The following is a 19,784-nucleotide window of genomic DNA, read 5'->3' as shown; positions in this document are numbered from 1 at the left end:
TCTTTTCTACGGTTACCAAATAGCATTATTTTAGTTTTACTGAGATTCAAAGATATTGTCTGTTTTTATCAAACCATTTTTTTTATTTGTTCATTTCTTCCGTTATTTGTATTATCTTCTGTGTGTTCTCTCCTGAACAGAAAGCAGTTGTGTCGTCTGCAAATAAAACTAACTTCAAGTCCTTTGTAACTTTACAAATGTCGTTTATATAAAAATCAAACAATCTTGGTCCCAGTATTGATCCCTCGGGTACACCACAAGATATATCCAACCGTGTTGACATATTTTCACCCATCTTCACTTACAGTATTGCTTTCTGTTGGTTTAATAGCTTCTTACCCAGTTCAATACCAAACCTCTGATGCCATATCGTTCTAGTTTTTGTATTAAAATATCATGATTGTGTCAAATAATTTTGTTAAATCCATGAATATTGCGGCTGCACATTCTTTACCGTCTATTGCATTGGTAATTTCCTCTGTTATTTTGATTAATGCTATTGATATTGAGATATTTGCTCTAAATCCAAATTGATTCTCCACGAGCGTCCCACTTTTGTTGGTGAATTTATCTAATCGGCTATTGGATAGTTTTTCCATGATTTTGGAGAATTGTGGAAGTAATGAAACTGGTCTGTAGTTAGTGAACTGGTGTGTGTCTTCATTCTTATGAATTGGTACAACTTTTGCAATTTTCACTTTGTCAGGGAATTTGCCAGTTTGAAATGATACGTTACTGATATATGTAAGAGGTTCTGAAATGTCTTCTATAACCTTTTTTATCGTTACCATATCTATTCCATTGACAGTCAGTTGAGGTCTTAGATTTACAATTTTGATTACTACTTCTTTTGTCACCTTTTTAAGAAACATGGAATTGGGATTTCTGTCTATGAGCTGCACTCAAGTTCTCAACAGACCCATCATCTGCATTTGGAATTGTTTGTTCCAGATTTTTTTCCGATATTAACAAAATAATCATTAAAACGTTCAACTATTTGGTTCATATTGTCATTTTTTTGTATTAACATCTAGAAAGTACTGGGGGTAATCTTTCTTAGCACCATTTTTAACGATGCTATTTAGGATGCCCCATGTTTCTCTTATGTTGTTTCTGTTCTTGTTTAATAATTGACTGTAGTATTCCCCCTTAGATGTTCGTAGTACAGCAATTAGCTTGCTTTATATTTCTTATACGTATTTTCTGCCTCTATAGATCTCTGTGTTATAAATATTGGATATAATGTGTGTTTTTTTTTGTGACAAGCATTTATCAGTCCTTTTGTCATCCATAGTTGGTTGTTTTTCTTTTGCTTCTTACTAAGTTCTTTCCAAGAACAATGTTTATCATAAAGTGTTAGAAAGGTGTTGAAAAAATTCCCATATGCATCATCTACATCATCTTCATTGTATACATTGTCTGAAGTTTGTTTCTTCAGATCCTCCTTGACATCATCAAGCTCTATGGAGATGATTATTTAATTTTCCAGCATGATCTGGCACCTGCTCACAGTGCCAAAACCAGCAGTAACTGGTGTACTGACCATGGCATTACTGTCCTCGATTGGCATGCCAACACTCCTGACCTAAACCCTATAGAGAATTTGTGGGGTACTGTGAAGAAGAAGCTGAAAGACACCAGACCCAATAATGCAAATGAGCTGATGGCCGCTATTGAAGCATCCTGGGCATCCATAACACCTCAGCAATGCCACAGGCCGATTGCCTCCATGCCACGCCGCATTGATTCAGTAATCCGTGCAAAAGGATTCCCAACCAAGTACTGAGTGCATTAATTGCCATTTTCAAATGTTTGATTTTGTTTTGCGGTTATAAATATTTTTTTTTACTTGGTCAGAGGAAATATTCTAATTTTTTAAAATAGGATTTTTGAGTTTTCTTAAGCTGTATGCCTTAATCATCCATCCATTTTTCTACCGCTTATTCCCTTTCGGAGTCACGGGGGGCGCTGGCGCCTATTTTAGCTACAATCGGGCGAAAGGCGGGGTACACCCTGGACAAGTCGCCACCTCATCGCAGGGCCAACACAGATAGACAACATTCACACTCACATTCACACACTAGGGCCAATTTAGTGTTGCCAATCAACCTATCCCCAGGTGCATGTCTTTCGAAGTGGGAGGAAGCCAGAGTACCCGGAGGGAACCCACACATTCACGGGGAGAACATGCAAACTCCACACAGAAAGATCTTCAGCCTGGAATTGAACCCAGGACTGCAGGACCTTCGTATTGTGAGGCAGACGCACTAACCCCTCTTCCACCGTGAAGCCCCATGCCTTAATCAGCAATATTAGAATAATAAAAGGCTTGCAATATTTCAGTTGATGTGTAATGAATCCAGAATGTATGGCATTTTCATGTTTTTAGTTGCATTACAGAAAATAAAAGGACTTTATCATAATATTCAAATTTTCTGAGACTGTCCTGTATATATCATTATTAAAGTGTAGAATTTTGAGGACAAAATTAATTTATTCCATTTTGGAATGAGGCTGTAACATAACAAAAAGTGAAGCGCTATGAATACTTTCCGAATGTACTGTAGGTTGATTTCACCCCTGCGAGCAACACTTTTTTGTGCGCAGCAACCTTAATACGTGAGACCCCTGGTGATGGGTCTGCAACTCTGCTTTTATCTATTCATAATGATGTGTAATAAAAAAAACGCATAAAAATGAAAGCAAAGTTTCTTTAAAATATTCCAAATGTGAAAGTAACACAAAGTAGAGCACAAGAGAGGAGGTTTCCTTTCACTTTACTAATCAAGATCTCTCTGGTTAGGGTGTGGCAAACTACAGCATCTTATCGCACACAATTTAATTTCCATTTTCCTGTGATCACTCAAGGAAAAATTGGATGAACATAAGCTTTGCACAAGCGACTCAATATTCAAGTTTCAGTTTTCAGAGTTTTTTCCCTCTTTCCATCCATCCATTTCCTACCGCTTGTCCCTTTCGGGGTCGAGGGGGGTGCTGGAGCCCATCTCAGCTGCATTCAACGGTAGGCGGGGTACACCCTGTACATGTCGCCACCTCATCGCATGGCCAACACAGATAGACAGACAACATTAATTTGTGATTGGAAAAGTCTATCTATCCATCCATCCAATCTAGTATAAATCTTATACTATATCCAGTGTTCCTTTTCAAGGAAAAAAAAAAAATAATATTTGCATTTAGAACTTATTTGTATGAATTGCATTTAATTACAAACTAATACAAACGATATTTGTGTTTAACCACAGACATAGACCTTTACTGCTTGACAACATGGCGGAGAGAGAAAAAAGGTTGAACATGATTGGGGTTAACGTTTAACTGTAGCAAACAAAACATGAGTCAAAGCAAGCACACTGGAGTCAGCAAGCTCTTCTCCTAATTCTCTCATAAACATACATAACGTGTCCTGGTCAATTTAAGCCATTTTACCTGCTAATAAAATAACATACTTGTCTGAGAAAATCCCCGAGAAGATTGAACAGGTGGTTCATACAGTACACTTACATTGTTGTGTCTTCATAACCCAGCTTGCAGGTGCAATGACACCAAAAACATAGAGAACAAAAGCTTTTTGTTTGTGTCACTTTGACACAGGTGGAACTGAAGGTCGTTGGCTTGCCATTCATGCTAAGCCTTTTTTTTTTTTTAATTCAAAAACTACCTGTATATTTTAATAATAATCAAAGGGTACCTGGCGACATACAAACAATACATTTAAGAGGTAAACTTAATACAATGGATACAGCTTTAATTCTTGGCTTGGATAAATTAGGAATTTGTACAATCAATGTATCCCTTTTTGATCATTATAGATTTTGTTGAAAATGAAAAATATCTTGTTTTGTGTAAACTGAAACAACATGTCCCAGTAAAATTTTACTTGAATTCAATTAATTAGGTCAAAATGTTATGCTGTGTCACAAATATGTATCTCAGCTGAGATAGGCGCCAGCGCGACCTTAAAAGGGAATAAGCGGTAGGAAATGGATGGATGGACAAATATGTATTTTAAAGTTTGAAGCAGCCAGGACAGACAATCATTCATGTGACAGAAATAACTTTAGAATGGATAGACTTTATTTATTCCACATTGGGGAAATTATGTTGTTGCGGTGCAGATACATACAGTCCACAACCAGTTGCCAATCCAGCAGAGTCATTTCTACATACAGAACAGACAAAAATTAACAATAAACACAGCATGAACTTGTTTCAATTAATAAATGCTAAAATTAAAAATCATGAAAGGGACGCTGTGGTACGTTTAGGAGAGCGGCCGTGCCAGCAATCTGAGGGTTCCAAATTACATGATCGTGTCGCATTCACACTTCAACACTGTTTTACCCAACATAATGAATAATCATGATTAATAATCGTGATATCAATATTGATAAAAAATAATCTCAATTATTATTTTGCCCATAATCATCCAGTCCTAGGTGTAAGACTAGACCTCATAAATTAACATTATTTTGTATCTATATGGACATAAGGTGCCATCTGGGGAAATGTTCACTTCTTTTTTTTTATGCAGAGTATTATTTGTTTTCTGCCATATTACTTTGTTTATAATGTTTGTAATGTTTGTGTCGCTTTCATATGCACATTCAACTTTCTACTTGAGGTACATACTGTATATACATTTTGGATGTGTTGTTTGTGTTTTTGTTTAAAGAATTTCAGTACAAGTCCATCCATCATCATCTTCCGCTTATCCGAGGTCGGGTCGCGGGGGCAACAGCCTAAGCAGGGAAACCCAGACTTCCCTCTCCCCAGCCACTTCGTCTAGCTCTTCCCGGGGGATCCCGAGGCGTTCCCAGGCCAGCCGGGAGACATAGTCTTCCCAACGTGTCCTGGGTCTTCCCCGTGGCCTCCCACCGGTTGGACGTGCCCTAAACACCTCCCTAGGGAGGCGTTCGGGTGGCATCCTGACCAGATGCCCCAACCACCTCATCTGGCTCCTCTCGATGTGAAGGAGCAGCGGCTTTACTTTGAGTTCCTCCCGGATGGCAGAGCTTCTCACTCTATCTCTAAGGGAGAGCCCCGCCACCCGGCGGAGGAAACTCATTTCGGCCGCTTGTACCCGTGATCTTATCCTTTCGGTCATGACCCAAAGCTCATGACCATAGGTGAGGATGGGAACGTAGATCGACCGGTAAATTGAGAGCATTGCCTTCCGGCTCAGCTCCTTCTTCACCACAACGGATCGGTACAACGTCCGCATTACTGAAGACGCCGCACCGATCCGCCTGTCGATCTCACGATCAACTCTTCCCTCACTCGTGAACAAGACTCCTAGGTACTTGAACTCCTCCACTTGGGGCAGGGTCTCCTCCCCAACCCGGAGATGGCACTCCACCCTTTTCCGGGCGAGAACCATGGACTCGGACTTGGAGGTGCTGATTCTCATTCCGGTCACTTCACACTCGGCTGCGAACCGATCCAGCGAGAGCTGAAGATCCCGGTCAGATGAAGCCATCAGGACCACATCATCTGCAAAAAGCAGAGACCTAATCCTGCGGTTACCAAACCGGAACCCCTCAACGCCTTGACTGCGCCTAGAAATTCTGTCCATAAAAGTTATGAACAGAATCGGTGACAAAGGACAGCCTTGGCGGAGTCCAACCCTCACTGGAAATGTGTTCGACTTACTGCCGGCAATGCGAACCAAGCTCTGGCACTGATCGTACAGGGAACGGACCGCCACAATAAGACAGTCCGATACCCCATACTCTCTGAGCACTCCCCGCAGGACTTCCCGAGGGACGCGGTCGAATGCCTTCTCCAAGTCCACAAAGCACATGTAGACTGGTTGGGCAAACTCCCATGCACCCTCAAGAACCCTGCCGAGAGTATAGAGCTGGTCCACAGTTCCACGACCAGGACGAAAACCACACTGTTCCTCCTGAATCCGAGGTTCGACTATCCGACGTAGCCTCCTCTCCAGTACACCTGAATAAACCTTACCGGGAAGGCTGAGGAGTGTGATCCCACGATAGTTGGAACACACCCTCCGGTCCCCCTTTTTAAAGAGAGGAACCACCACCCCGGTCTGCCAATCCAGAGGTACCGCCCCCGATGTCCACGCGATGCTGCAAAGTCTTGTCAACCAAGACAGCCCCACAGCATCCAGAGCCTTAAGGAACTCCGGGCGGGTCTCGTCCACCCCTGGGGCCTTGCCACCGAGGAGCTTTTTAGCGACCTCAGCCCCAGAAATAGGAGAGTCCACCACAGATTCCCCAGGCACTGCTTCCTCATAGGAAGACGTGTTGGTGGGATTGAGGAGGTCTTCGAAGTATTCCTTCCACCTATCCACAACATCCGCAGTCGAGGTCAGCAGAACACCATCCGCACCATACACGGTGTTGATAGTGCACTGCTTCCCCTTCCTGAGGCGGCGGACGGTGGTCCAGAATCGCTTCGAAGCCGTCCGGAAGTCGTTTTCCATGGCTTCCCCGAACTCTTCCCATGTCCGAGTTTTTGCCTCCGCGACCGCTGAAGCTGCACACCGCTTGGCCTGTCGGTACCTGTCCACTGCCTGCGGAGTCCTATGAGCCAAAAGGACCCGATAGGACTCCTTCTTCAGCTTGACGGCATCCCTCACCGCTGGTGTCCACCAAGGGGTTTTAGGATTGCCGCCCCGACAGGCACCAACTACCTTGCGGCCACAGCTCCGATCTGCCGCCTCGACAATAGGGGTGCGGAACATGGTCCACTCGGACTCAATGTCCAGCACCTCCCTCGTGACATGTTCAAAGTTCTTCCGGAGGTGGGAATTGAAACTTTGTCTGACAGGAGACTCTGCCAGACGTTCCCAGCAGACCCTCACAATGCGTTTGGGCCTCCCAAGTCTGTCCGGCATCCTCCCCCACCATCGCAGCCAACTCACCACCAGGTGGTGATCGGTAGAAAGCTCCGCCCCTCTCTTCACCCGAGTGTCCAAAACATGAGGCCGCAAATCCGATGACACAACTACAAAGTCGATCATGGGACTGCGGCCTAGGGTGTCCTAGTGCCAAGTGCACATATGGACACCCTTATGTTTGAACATGGTGTTTGTTATCGACAAACTGTGACGAGCACAAAAGTCCAATAACAAAACACCACTCGGGTTCAGATCCGGGCGGCCATTCTTCCCAATCACGCCTCTCCAGGTTTCACTGTCGTTGCCAACGTGAGCGTTGAAGTCTCCCAGTAGGACAAGAGAATCACCCTGGGGAGCACTTTCCAGTACTCCCTCGAGTGTTTCCAAAAAGGGTGGGTACTCTGAACTGCTGATTGGTGCATAGGCACAAACAACAGTCAGGACCCGTCCCCCCCACCCGAAGGCGGAGGGAGGCTACCCTTTCGTCCACCGGGTTGAACTCCAACGTACAGGCTTTGAGCCGGGGGGAAACAAGAATCCCTCTCGAGAGAAGTGGTTCCAGAGCCCTTGCTGTGCGTCAAAGTGAGTCCGACTATATCCAGCCGGAATTTCTCGACTTCGCGCACTAGCTCAGGCTCTATCCCCCCCAGTGACGTGACGTTCCACGTCCCAAGAGCTAGCTTCTGTAGCCGAGGATCGGACCACCAAGTGCCCTGCCTTCGGCTGTCGCCCAGCTCACAATGCACCCGACCTCTATGGCCCCTGCTATGGGTGGTGAGCCCATTGGCGGGGTGACCCACGTTGCCTCTTCGGGCTGTGCCCGGCCGGGCCCCATGGGAACAGGCCCGGCCACCAGGCGCTCGCCATCGTGCCCCACCTCCGGGCCTGGCTCCAGAGGGGGGCCCCGGTGACCCGCGTCCGGGCAAGGGAAATCTGGGTCCATGGTTTTTCATCTTCATAAAGGTCTTCGAGCTGCTCTTTGTCTGATCCCTCACCTAGAACCTGTTTGCCTTGGGAGACCCTACCAGGGGGCTTTATCCCCCCGGACAACATAGCTCCTAGGATCATTGGGACACGCAAACTCCTCTACCACGATAAGGTTGCAGCTCAGAGAGGAGTCAGTATAAGTCATATATATATATATATATTTATATATTAGGGGTGTAACGGTCTGTGTATTTGTATTGAACTGTTTCGGTACGGGGGTTCCGGTTCGGTGCGGAGGAGTACCGAACGAGTTTGACACAAACATATGCTGTGCTAAAGTCTTAAAAAGCTGCTCCGCTCCGTTCTGCCTCCGTCTCTGTCTGTACACAGCACCCAGCATTGTCCCTCCCACACAAACATCTGATTGGTTACAACCGTAGCGGTAACGAGCCAATCAGCAATGCGTATTCAGAGCGCATGTCATCAGCGTTTCAGCGTCAAGCAGATAGGTCTTTAGCAGGGGAGCAACGGACTCTCCCCAAATTATACTAAACACTTCTAAGTCAACTACTTTCTAAACATCACTATGAGCCCGTTGACCTTCTAGAAACAAACTGCAGCTCAGCTTACTCTCAGTCCTGGTTTGAGGTGAAGGCTAGTTAGCTTTTAGCGTAACGTTAGCTCATTTTGCGGTGTGTGCGTGCGTGCTACGGACAGTGTTGATTGAGGTGTGTTGAAGCAGCAAAAAAGGACATTATATTAAATTAAGAGTTTCTGTCTCTGATAGTGCATATAATAATGTAAGTGCATCATAAAGCCTAAATGAACTCCATGGTGTTCAAGGATGAATAGTCTCTCCTATAGCTGTTGTAATATTTTTTCAGCATAGTTACATTAATCATTAGAAATATAGCAGCCTGGTTTTGAATGGCAGGGTCCCTGCTATCACATGTTGATACAAATATAACATTTACATAATAAAAATCAACTACAGGTTTCCCCAATGCTGTAATAAATTAAGCATGATGAGTTGACTTGAAACTGTTTAATGTTGCACTTTTTATATGTAGAAGAAAAGTTGTGTCATTTTATTTCATCTAAGCAACAACTTGAGGCAGTTTAATGTGGATTAATGTGGGCAGAATTATTCTAGTGTTCCCAATGTTAAAAGGATCAAGCCATTGTTTACAAATTTGGTAAATAAATAACGCCCCAAAAATATTTTGTTGTTTTCTTACTGTACCGAAAATGAACCGAACCGTGACCTCTAAACCGAGGTACGTACCGAACCAAAATTTGTGTGTACCGTTACACCCCTAATATATATACCGAAATTTTTGTGTACCGTTACACCCCTTATATATATATATATATATAAGGGGTGTAACGGTACACAAAAATTTCGGTTCGGTACGTACCTCGGTTTAGAGGTCACGGTTCGGTTCATTTTCGGTACAGTAAGAAAACAACAAAATATACATTTTTTGGTTATTTATTTACCAATTTTGCAAAATCTTCCACCAAAAATATTTTTCTTAGTGGAATATTTGAAGTGAAGTAATGGGAACCTTGGATTCGCCAAATATTCATAATAATACTGATTTCGATTCAATATTGTGTTTTGAGCAATGACAGTTTGAAAGAAGAAAAAACAGCTTTGTTTTATTAGTTAACATTGCAAATTTTTCTAAATTACATTTAACCTTAAAGCTTTTTTATTTCACATATGTTAAGTTTTTGTTTATTTTAATAGTATTTTTAGAATATGCCGTGGGCCTTTAAAACATTAGCAGTGGGCCGCAAATGGCCTCCGGCACACTTTTGACACCCCTGCTATAGATAATAAAAAATTAAATCTGATAAATACATGGATAAAAAGCAGAGCCTGGAGACGCATGCGCATTTATCATAACTCTCTCGCTCTCTGCCCCTCCCTCACCAATGCTGCTGCTGCGTGAGGTAGCAGCAGCATTGTTTTGTTTTTAACCCATTCTTAACCCTGAACGTACATTGTTAATACACGCAACCATAACTTAAAATGCCGGCCATTTGAGGCATTTAAGAAACTCCGCCCGGAAAGCCCCGCAAAAAGGTGCTAGCACCGATCGGGCTACGATAGACTGACCATACGTCTTCTTTTCACCGGACATGTCCTCTTTCACGGTACTGTCAGGGCAGAGTTTCTTAAATGCTTCAAATGTCCAGTATTTTGAGTATTGTTTACGCTAATTAATATGTCCGTGTGGAAACTCATTCGGTATACCGCCGCACCGAAACCCCCATACCAAAACGGTTCAATACAAATACACGTACCGTTACACCCCTAATATATATATATATATATATATATATATATATATATATATATATATATATATATATATATATATATATATATATATATATATATATATATATATATATATATATATATATGTCGGAATTATGGGCAGCACGGCTGAACAGGGGTTAGTACGCGAGGGCACAAACAACATTGACGAATATACAAACACTTTGCTGGACTTTGTTGGTATACTGGTCGAGGAAATAGTCCCCACCACCACAGTACAGGTTTTTATAAATCAGAAACCCTGGGTTGATAGATCGGTCCGAGAGGCTTTGAAAGTGTGCACCTCAGCCTACAGAAAGGGCGTGCGAACAGCGACATGCACAAGTCAGTGTGTTATGACGTCAGGCGCTTAGTGAAGCAGGCAAAGGGACGATACAGGGACAAAGTGGAGTTTAAATTTCAGCAGGCTGACTCCAGAGCTGTATGGCAAGGACTCAGAACGATGACAGACTACAAAGGCAGTCCCCCCCACGGTGAATGCTGATGTCTCCCTGGCATGAGCTAAATAACTTTTATGCACGGTTTGAGGCTGCAAGTTGAAACCGCAGCCTTCATGCCGCCGCAAAAGAGGGTATGGCCACTGCCAATGGAGACTCAGCATTCAGGATAACAGAACACGACGTGAGGAGAACCTTTAAGAGGGTGAATGCTAAGAAAGCCACAGGGCCAGACGGCATCCCAGGTTGTGTCCTAAAAGTCTGGGATGTCGTCTGGCACCCGTATTCACAGACATATTCAATCCGTCCCTTGAACGGTCCGTCATCCCCACCTGTCTGACAAAATACACCACTGTCCCTGTTCCAAAGAAATCTGCCTCTGCCTGCCTCAACGACTGCCGCCTAGTAGCCCTCACCCCCATAGCCATGAAGTGCATTGAGAAGCTAATCAAGGACGACATATGCTCTCCCTCCCCCCCTCCCCCACCCCCTCTATCGACCCCCTATGATTTGCATACCGCCCAAACAGGTATTGCATACCGCCACGACACACACTCATTAGAGTTTCACGTGCTGTGAAACTCTAATGATGGAGACCACACCTGTGTCTCCTTTGCTATACCCGCCTGAGCAGGAGCCTCACGCCGCTGGTGCAAAGAGCTCCAAGTACTGGCTGCGTTTGCTAGTTCCCGATTTGATGTGTGAACAAAGCATTTAATCTGTGGTTGCAATTCCTCGCTCCTGGTTGGATGGATATGCTACTATTTTAAAGAATTCAAAAATTCTGACTGTATTCTTCCCATGTGACCGATTTTCTTGAAACGAGAAATATTGTTACGTTTTATTCTTGCAAAATCTCATGACACAAGATCTCATAACATCCCCAGTTACAAGTATTAAAGAGTTCCTAAAATAGATGCTCTTCCCATTAAGAAATTACATACCTCAATCCAAACTTGTATGAGAGCATTGCAGTCTAAGCAACCAAGCTCAGTTTCCCATATATTCATATATTTGTAACTTTTTTTATGTTTTTGTAATTTTATACAACTCATGGCAATCATGTTTCAAAAAACATTAACTTTGTAATTTGTTTTAAAATTAAAGTTTGAAATTCAAGTAACAGGCTTCCTTAGATAGTTAGCACATTGGAACACAGTGCACTGAAACGAGCAGCAGACTGGCCTAGCCGTACAAAGTTAGTGCTCAATATCCGTTTCCACAGAGTTTGGCGACTATCTGCCTCTAGGTAAAAATGTATTTGCTGTTTTAGCTCAACTCTGTTAAAAAATCATTTGTAAATAGTTTCCATCCATCCATTTACTACCGCTTATTCCCTTTGGGGTCGCGGGGGGCGCTGGTGCCTATCTCAGCTACAATCGGGCGGAAGGCGGTCTATACCCTGGACAAGTCTCTACCTCATCGCAGGGCCAACACAGATAGAAAGACAACATTCACACTCACATTCACATTTGTACAAGTTTAAATTATTTTTTGTTAGCCTCCCCTGTATGTTAGCGTGCATTCCACATTATGGACAAAACAACACAGTGGAGCTCACCAACAGGAAATTCAAAATCTCTCTACTGAAACAGGAAAAGAAGCTAAAGGGTACAAATGTGTACAATTGAATGATCCCCTCACTATAAACACAATGCTGACTCGCCAAGAAAGCACGGAACTTGTGGAGGCAGGGGAAAATTCAGGGGACTTGAAGTACCAACTGCAAAATCTACATCAAGTTGAATGTAGGACCTGGGAGCAAGAGTACTTGTTGTCAAAGACATCCAGGATCTGGACAAATTTGAGGAGGCAGGGGAAAATTCAGGGGACCTGAAGTACCAACTGCAAATTCTACATCAAGTCGAATGTAGGACCTGGGAGCAAGAGTACTTGTTGTGAAAGACATCCAGGATTTAGACGAATTTTAAAGTCCACAATGATAATGAAGTCTGACCGAAATCCAACGTCTAAATTTAAAATCAACAAGGTATTACTGAACAAGAATTCATTGATTAAGGACCACAAAGTGTTTTGTTTTTTTTCTGTACCCAAAATTAACGAAAACTGTAACTTTAAAAACAAATGACGTACCAAACTGTGATACTAACATACTGTTAAACTCCAATACTTTAAAAAAAATATATTTTCATTTAATTAAGGTATTGTTTATTTATCATACCCTATACTAGGGTTGGGCGATATATCGATATACTTGATATATCGCGGGTTTGTCTCTGTGCGATATAGAAAATGACTATATCGTGATATTCGAGTATACTTTCTCACCCAGTTCCTTTTAGCTATGGGCATTACACTACAGGCTCTTCCCACTCTATGTTGTCTCTCCTTCTCACAGACAGCAAGCGCACCTTCTTGCATACGTCACATACATATACGCCCTCGCAGAGCAGAGAGGTAGCAGCATGGGTATCGTTAGCTGTGGTGCGAGTGGTAATATGAGAGAAAGAAGCTGCGAATCTGGTAACAAATGAAGGAAGAATTAATTCCCAAGAAAAACAGCAGGGGGTCCATTGTCTGGCGGTGGTGTGGCTTCAAGAGGAAAGATGTCAAACAGACAACCATAATTTGTCAAGTGTGGGGCAAAAGCATTGCTACAAAAAGTAGCATTACTGCTGATATGTAACATCATTTGAAAAGTCACCCGCTAGAGGATGAAGAGTGCTTACTCCGCATATCAACATCTCCATTCGGTGCCACACCAACAAAATGCCGAGACAACCATTTCCTGATCAACACCGTATGAAAATACAGTGGGGCAAAAAAGTATTTAGTCAGCCACCGATTGTGCAAGTTCTCCCACTTAAAATGATGACAGAGGTCTGTAATTTTCATCATAGGTACACTTCAACAGTGAGAGACAGAATGTGAAAAAAAAAATTCAGCAATTCACATTGTAGTAATTTTAAATAATTTATTTGTAAATTATGGTGGAAAATAAGTATTTGGTCAACCATTCAAAGCGCTCACTGGTGCAAGGAGGTTTTGGCTCAAAATCTCACGATACATGGCCCCATGCATTCTTTCCTTAACACGGTTCAATCGTCCTGTCCCTTTAGTAGAAAAACAGCCCCAAAGCATGATGTTTCCACCCCCATGCTTCACAGTAGGTATGTTGTTCTTGGGATGCAACTCAGTATTCTTCTTCCTCCAAACACGACGAGTTGAGTTTATACCAAAAAGTTCTATTTTGGTTTCATCTGATCACATGAAATTCTCCCAATCCTCTGCTGTAAAATCCATGTATCCATTTTGGTACAAACTCAACTCGTCGTGTTTGGAAGAAGAATACTGAGTTGCATCCCAATAACACCATACCTACTGTGAAGCATGGGGGTGGAAACATCATGCTTTGGGGCTTTTTTTTTGCTAAGGGGACAGGTCGATTGATCAGTGTTAAGGAAAGAATGAATGGGGCCATGTATCGTGAGATTTTGAGCCAAAACCTCCTTTCATCAGTGAGAGCTTTGAATGGTTGACCAAATACTTATTTTACACCATAATTTACAAATAAATTATTTAAAATTCCAATCCTTTTTTTTCCACATTCTGTCCTTCACAGTTGAAGTGTACCTATGATGAAAATTACAGACCTCTGTCATCATTTTAAGTGGGAGAACTTGCACAATCGGTGGCTGACTAAATAATTTTTTGCCCCACTGTAATAGTCAACAACACAAGGAGATAACGTACGCATTAAAATAGCACATAGCGAAGGACGTACACAATTTGATTTCCTATTATGCAGCTCATTTTTATTTGACAGTTATTGAAATATCTTGTGACATCATGCACAAAAGTGCACTTTGTTTTAAACTATTGTAGTGGCGTTCTGTACAAAAAATCCACCTTAATTTAGTGTTGTTTTGATATGTCATCTTAGTGACATCATGCACAAAAGTGCACTAATAGCTTGTTTTAAAATGTCTCTGACAATCTTGCACTTTCTGTTTTGAAATGACATGAATGTTTGCGCCACTGCTTAATAACTGTTTAACAAATACACTTTTGGTCAATTGACGTAGTTGGGATTTCCCTCTCTGCATGAAAGTTTAAAATGAGCATATGTTAATGCAGTATGAATAACAATGTTTTAATGTAGACACATATGGTCATCATACTGGTGTGATTATATGCATCAAGTGTTAATTCAAGGCTAAGGCAAATATCGAGATATACTGTATATCGGGTATCGTGATATGGCCTAAAAAATAGAGATACTCTACACTTTCTTGATACTGCAGTGTTTTGTCAATTTCTACTGCCTTATTCATTCTTTATTACTGTTTGCCATCTGCACATATAATAACTTTACTATTAGACCTGTGTTTCCTTACCTTTCAATCACATATTGACATTGAGAAGTTAAAGTACCAATGATTGTCACACACACACACTAAGTGTGGTGAAATTAACCTCTGCATTTGGCCTGGTGCAGTTGGGTGAGTGGACGTGCCAGCAACCTGAGGGTTCCTGCTTCGATCCCCACCTTCTACCAACCTAGTCACGTCCGTTGTGTCTTTGAGCAAGACACTTCACCTTTGCTCCTGATGGCTCGTGGTTAGGGCTTTGCATGGCAGCTCCCGCCATCAGTGTGTGAATGATTGTCGAAATAGTGTCAAAGCGCTTTGAGTACCTTGAAGGTAGAAAAGCGCTATATAAGTATTACCCAACATAAAATCTGCTTGGTGAGAAGAATTATCTTATCAGACAGAAAATAAGCAAATATCACCCTTATTTGAATTATTTAATCTGATTTAGATTTCAGTTTTTGCAGTGTACCATTTGACCCATCCCCTTGTTCATCCCCTGGGAGGTTAGTGGATCAGTGAGCAGCAGCGGTGGCCGCGCCCGGGAATTATTTTGGTGATTTAATCCCCAATTCCAACCCTTGATGCTGAGTGCCAAGCAGAGAGGTAACGGGTCCAATTTTTATAGTCTTTGGTATGACTCGGCCTGGGTTTGAATTCATGACCTACCGATCTCAGGGCGGCCTTGTGGTTATTGTTTAATTCTTAGTAATGCTTAATTCTTCATACTCCATCCAGACTAGTTAAATTGTGTGAAGATGTGATTTATTTTAATGTTGCTAGATTACGCATGTTCAAAATCAAATTAACCATTACCACTGTTTTGTTGATTTTCATGACAATAGTTCATAACTGATGTGTCTGATTGATATCTCAGCACAATACTTGCCAACCCTCCCGATTTTCCTGGGAAACTCCCGAATTTCAGTGCCCCTCCCAAAAATCTCAACCATTCTCCCGAATTTTTCCTGATTTCCGCTCGGACAACGATATGGGGCGTGCCTTAAAGGCACTGACTGTAGAAGTCCTCTACAACCTGTTGTCACGTCCGCTTTCCCTCCGTACAAACAGCGTGCCGGCCCATTCTCATAATATATACGTCTTTGACAAACACATGAGCGAATGCAAGGCATACTTGATCAACAGCCATACAGGTGACACTTAGGGTGGCCGAATAAACCACATTAACACTGTTACAAATATGCGCCAGACTATGAACCCACACCAAACAAGAACGACAAACAAATTTTGGGAGAACATCCGCACTGTAACACAACATGAACACGACCCAGAACCCCTCGCAGCACTAACTCTTCCGGGAAGCTACAATATACATCCCCGCTACCACCAAACCCCGCCACCCCTCATCTCCCAAATTCGGAGGTCTCAAGGTTGGCAAGTATGCTCAGCACTATTACTACATATAGTCAAGACCAGACCTGGACAAATTAAGGCCCGGAGCTTTTCAATCTGGCCCGCCGGACTTCTCCAAATATTTGTTTTATTTTTTTAAGATGGAAAGTGTAGCTGCCATTATGATGTGCAGTGATGTTTTCTAATGACCGTAAGTCTTGAACTATACGAAGTATTTTAATGGTTGGAATCTGCGCTTTTGGATGATATACCATTTACTATGGTAATCTAATTAGTTACTATGGTCATCTAATTAGTAACTATGGTAATCTACGTCACAGCAACTCAGACGAGGTACCAAGCAGTGAGGGCGGGAACTGTTTCCACAGACAAGGAAGGAGATTTTCACTACAAAATTCTAAAGCTTAGTGATATATCAGATACCGTATTTCCTTGAAATGCAAAAGAACATATAGTATGCGCCTGCCTTGAATTACTGCCGGGTCAAACTCGCTTCCCAAAATAATTAGCGCATGCTTAGTATTACCGCCTGGTCAAACTCGTGACGTCACGAGTGACACTTCCCCTGTCATCATTTTCAAAATGGAGGAGGCTGATTTTAATATCGGTAATTTGTAATCGCATAAAGGGAAGAAGATTAACAGCTATTCAGTAGGATTTAAGGTCCAAGCTTACATCACACTCAAATTTTTACTGCATACCTTTGGTAAGTGCCGGAGAGAGAAGAGGTTTTAAAATAATTAGCGCATGCTTACTTTTACCGCATGCCTTTGGTAAGCGCAGGAGTGAGAAGAGGTTTTAAATTAACTAGCGTCCCGTAGGTGGGCTTATTTTGTACCCATTTTGTTTGTTGCATTTTTGTTGCGTTTTACTTGATTGTAAAATATGTCGATCGAAAGGGGGTGTGAAATTCATATTTTGTCAATATTCAGTGTTTAATCGTTCATATAAAAATGTAAAATTCCATTACGTTTTTCTAAGGCAGTCTGTCATAACGTTTTTAACATTCAATCAGACATTATTGTGAGGTTTTGTATAAGTGTTCCTAGAAATTGATATACCAGCCCCCAGACACATTTTTTCCTCTAAATATTGCCCCTCGAGTCAAAATAATTACCCAGGCCTGGTCGAGACATATCTGTGACAACAGCAGTCCCCTTTTTCTGTCCCAACATCCATCCATTTTTTACAGTTTGTCCCTTTAAGGGTCGCGAGGGGGGGTGCTGGAGCCTATCCCACCTGCTTTCGGGCGTTAGGCGGGGTCCTGACAATTCCACGGTAACCTGAAACTAGACCGTTGTCCCAAAGAACTTAACAACATACCTGTTTCGGAGACACACCTTGCTAAACGACGACATTTCCGTCATTATGCAACATTTAGTGCCACAACTTCTCAACATGTGGGCTACAAACCGCATGACATTATTACGAAAAACGGGCCATGTCGCTGCTAATGAACTACAATATCACCTGTAAATCTTTATCTGTGTTTATTGTTCTTCTCCACTTCTTGTCCTTCTTACCTGATGTCAAGGAGACGGTCCGATGTTCTGTATACAAATGGAATAACTTGATAGAATGAAAGTTTATAATGAAATCAACTTTAGTCAACTAAAGCCGGTGTAAGTAGTGGAGGGTTGTTAAAATGTTGCTAATTCACTTTAGTGGGCGTGTTTTGCAGCTACCTACAAAGTAGCTGTGAAATAGGTTGCAATTGTGTACATAATTCCCCAACATGGTTATGTAGCGATGTGTTGGTCTGCAAAAGGCGCACCCAGCAGGTAAATGTGCTAAAGTCAACTTTTGAGTACCGAACTCACCAAGAAGACAACACCTGTGTTCGCCGCAATGGAGGAGCACCACCTGATCCCAAATGGCCGTTGTTTCAGTCCGCAGACCTCTCTTTCCGCAGTTTCAGAGAGTCCCCCGTCCCGTCGTGTGCGTGGAAACGTAGTCGAGCAGAAGGATAGTGTTATAAAATCCACGCTGAAGTCCGTGGGTCAAAAACGTAAGTGTTAGTGAGTACTCCTCGCTTGACTTTTTTACGAGACTGGAAGCGGCAAAGTGCTTCCTTCCTGACTCCTCAGACTCCGCCCACATGCTGCGTTCACTGACACTTTGGAAAATTATCCTCCGTTTTGTAGTCTTGACCTTCAGAATCAGAATCAGATCAGATCAGAATTACAATTCCATATTTCCTGGAATTGCCGCCGGGGCGCTAATTAATCTAAAACCTCTTCTCACTCCTGCGCTTACCAAAGGCATGCGGTAAAAGTAAGCATGCGCTAATTATTTCAGGAAGCGAGTTTGACCCGGCAGTAATTCAAGGCAGGCGCATACTATATGCCCTTTTGCATTTCAAGGAAATACGGTATCTGATATATCACTAAGCTTTAGAATTTTGCAGTGAAAATCTCCTTCCACGTCTGTGGAAACAGTTCCCGCCCTCACTGCTTGGTACCTCATCTGAGTTGCTGTGACGTAGATTACCATAGTAACTAATTAGATACTATATACCAAGGGTAGGGAACCTATTGCTCGCGAGCCAGATGTGGCTCTTTTGATGACGCATTTTGGCTCTCCGGTAAATCCAAGCTGACATTGCTTGACACAATAAGTAATGAATAATTCAACTTGTAATCACAGTGTTAAAAATAAAGTTCAAAATGTAAAAAATTCTCATGCATTTTTAATCCATCCATCCGTTTTCAACCGCACCTGTTCAAGAAGTTGTGTTAACGGTAAGAAGTTATTTATTTATTATTAGTCAGTGTAGGGCTTGCCCTCCTCGGGGTTCTTCAGACCACCAAGCACCGACATGAGAGCCTGTTTTAGGGTTACAATATTTTTTTATTTTTCAATAAGTCTCTCAGTTGCTGTCCAGCATTTGTCTTTTTCTCTTTCGTTCTCGCTCGCACTCTGACCCCGTCTCGTCTCCTGGCTGCTACTTATAAACAGTGATTAGATAACAAGGCCCAGGTGGGCCATCTACGCACCTGTTGCTGATTTTGAGGCCGATCCTGGCAACACCCCGCTTCGATGCAGGCCCGCAGGCCACGCCCCCACCACAGCTAGCTTCAGAATAACAAGGTTATTACAAAGAATAAGAGACCTCAAAATGTTGGTCTTATTTAAAAATGCACACGTTTAGTTGTGTTCAGTGCTATTTTGGAAATACATTTTAAAATATTTGGCTTCTTGGCTCTCTCAGCCAAAAAGGTTCCCAACCCCTGCTTTATACCCTGCGGCAATTCAAGGAAATACGGTAGTTTTATTGCCATTGTTTGAGAACGGGTTCACAAACTAGGATTTTTTTATTGGTACAATTGTGCAACATAAAACACATACCACACAGAATTGATAATAAAACATAGCTGTAAGTGAGCTATCAGATCTTGTTATTGTTCATGTGTCTGATGGGCCAATCTGTTCGGGTGGGTCTGGATCAGGGGTCACCAACACGGTGCCCGCGGGCACCA

General features: G+C 42.5%; 1 protein-coding gene across 3 annotated transcripts in view; it reads right to left on the bottom strand.

Moving 5' to 3' along the window:
* Positions 1–18,403, bottom strand: part of llgl2 (LLGL scribble cell polarity complex component 2) — a 93,758-nt gene extending 75,355 nt beyond the window's left edge. For all 3 annotated transcript variants that reach the window (XM_061908614.1, XM_061908615.1, XM_061908616.1), the window contains exon 1: positions 18,126–18,403. The gene's annotated coding sequence lies outside the window, so the exon portion shown is untranslated. The remainder of the gene's footprint in view (positions 1–18,125) is intronic.
* Between the last annotated feature and the right edge of the window lie 1,381 nt (positions 18,404–19,784).

The sequence above is a fragment of the Nerophis ophidion genome, linkage group LG08 (assembly GCF_033978795.1).
Source record: "Nerophis ophidion isolate RoL-2023_Sa linkage group LG08, RoL_Noph_v1.0, whole genome shotgun sequence".
Classification (NCBI taxonomy): domain Eukaryota; kingdom Metazoa; phylum Chordata; class Actinopteri; order Syngnathiformes; family Syngnathidae; genus Nerophis; species Nerophis ophidion.
Note: the sequence above shows the minus strand (reverse complement) of the source record. Positions and strands in the feature narration are given on the sequence as shown.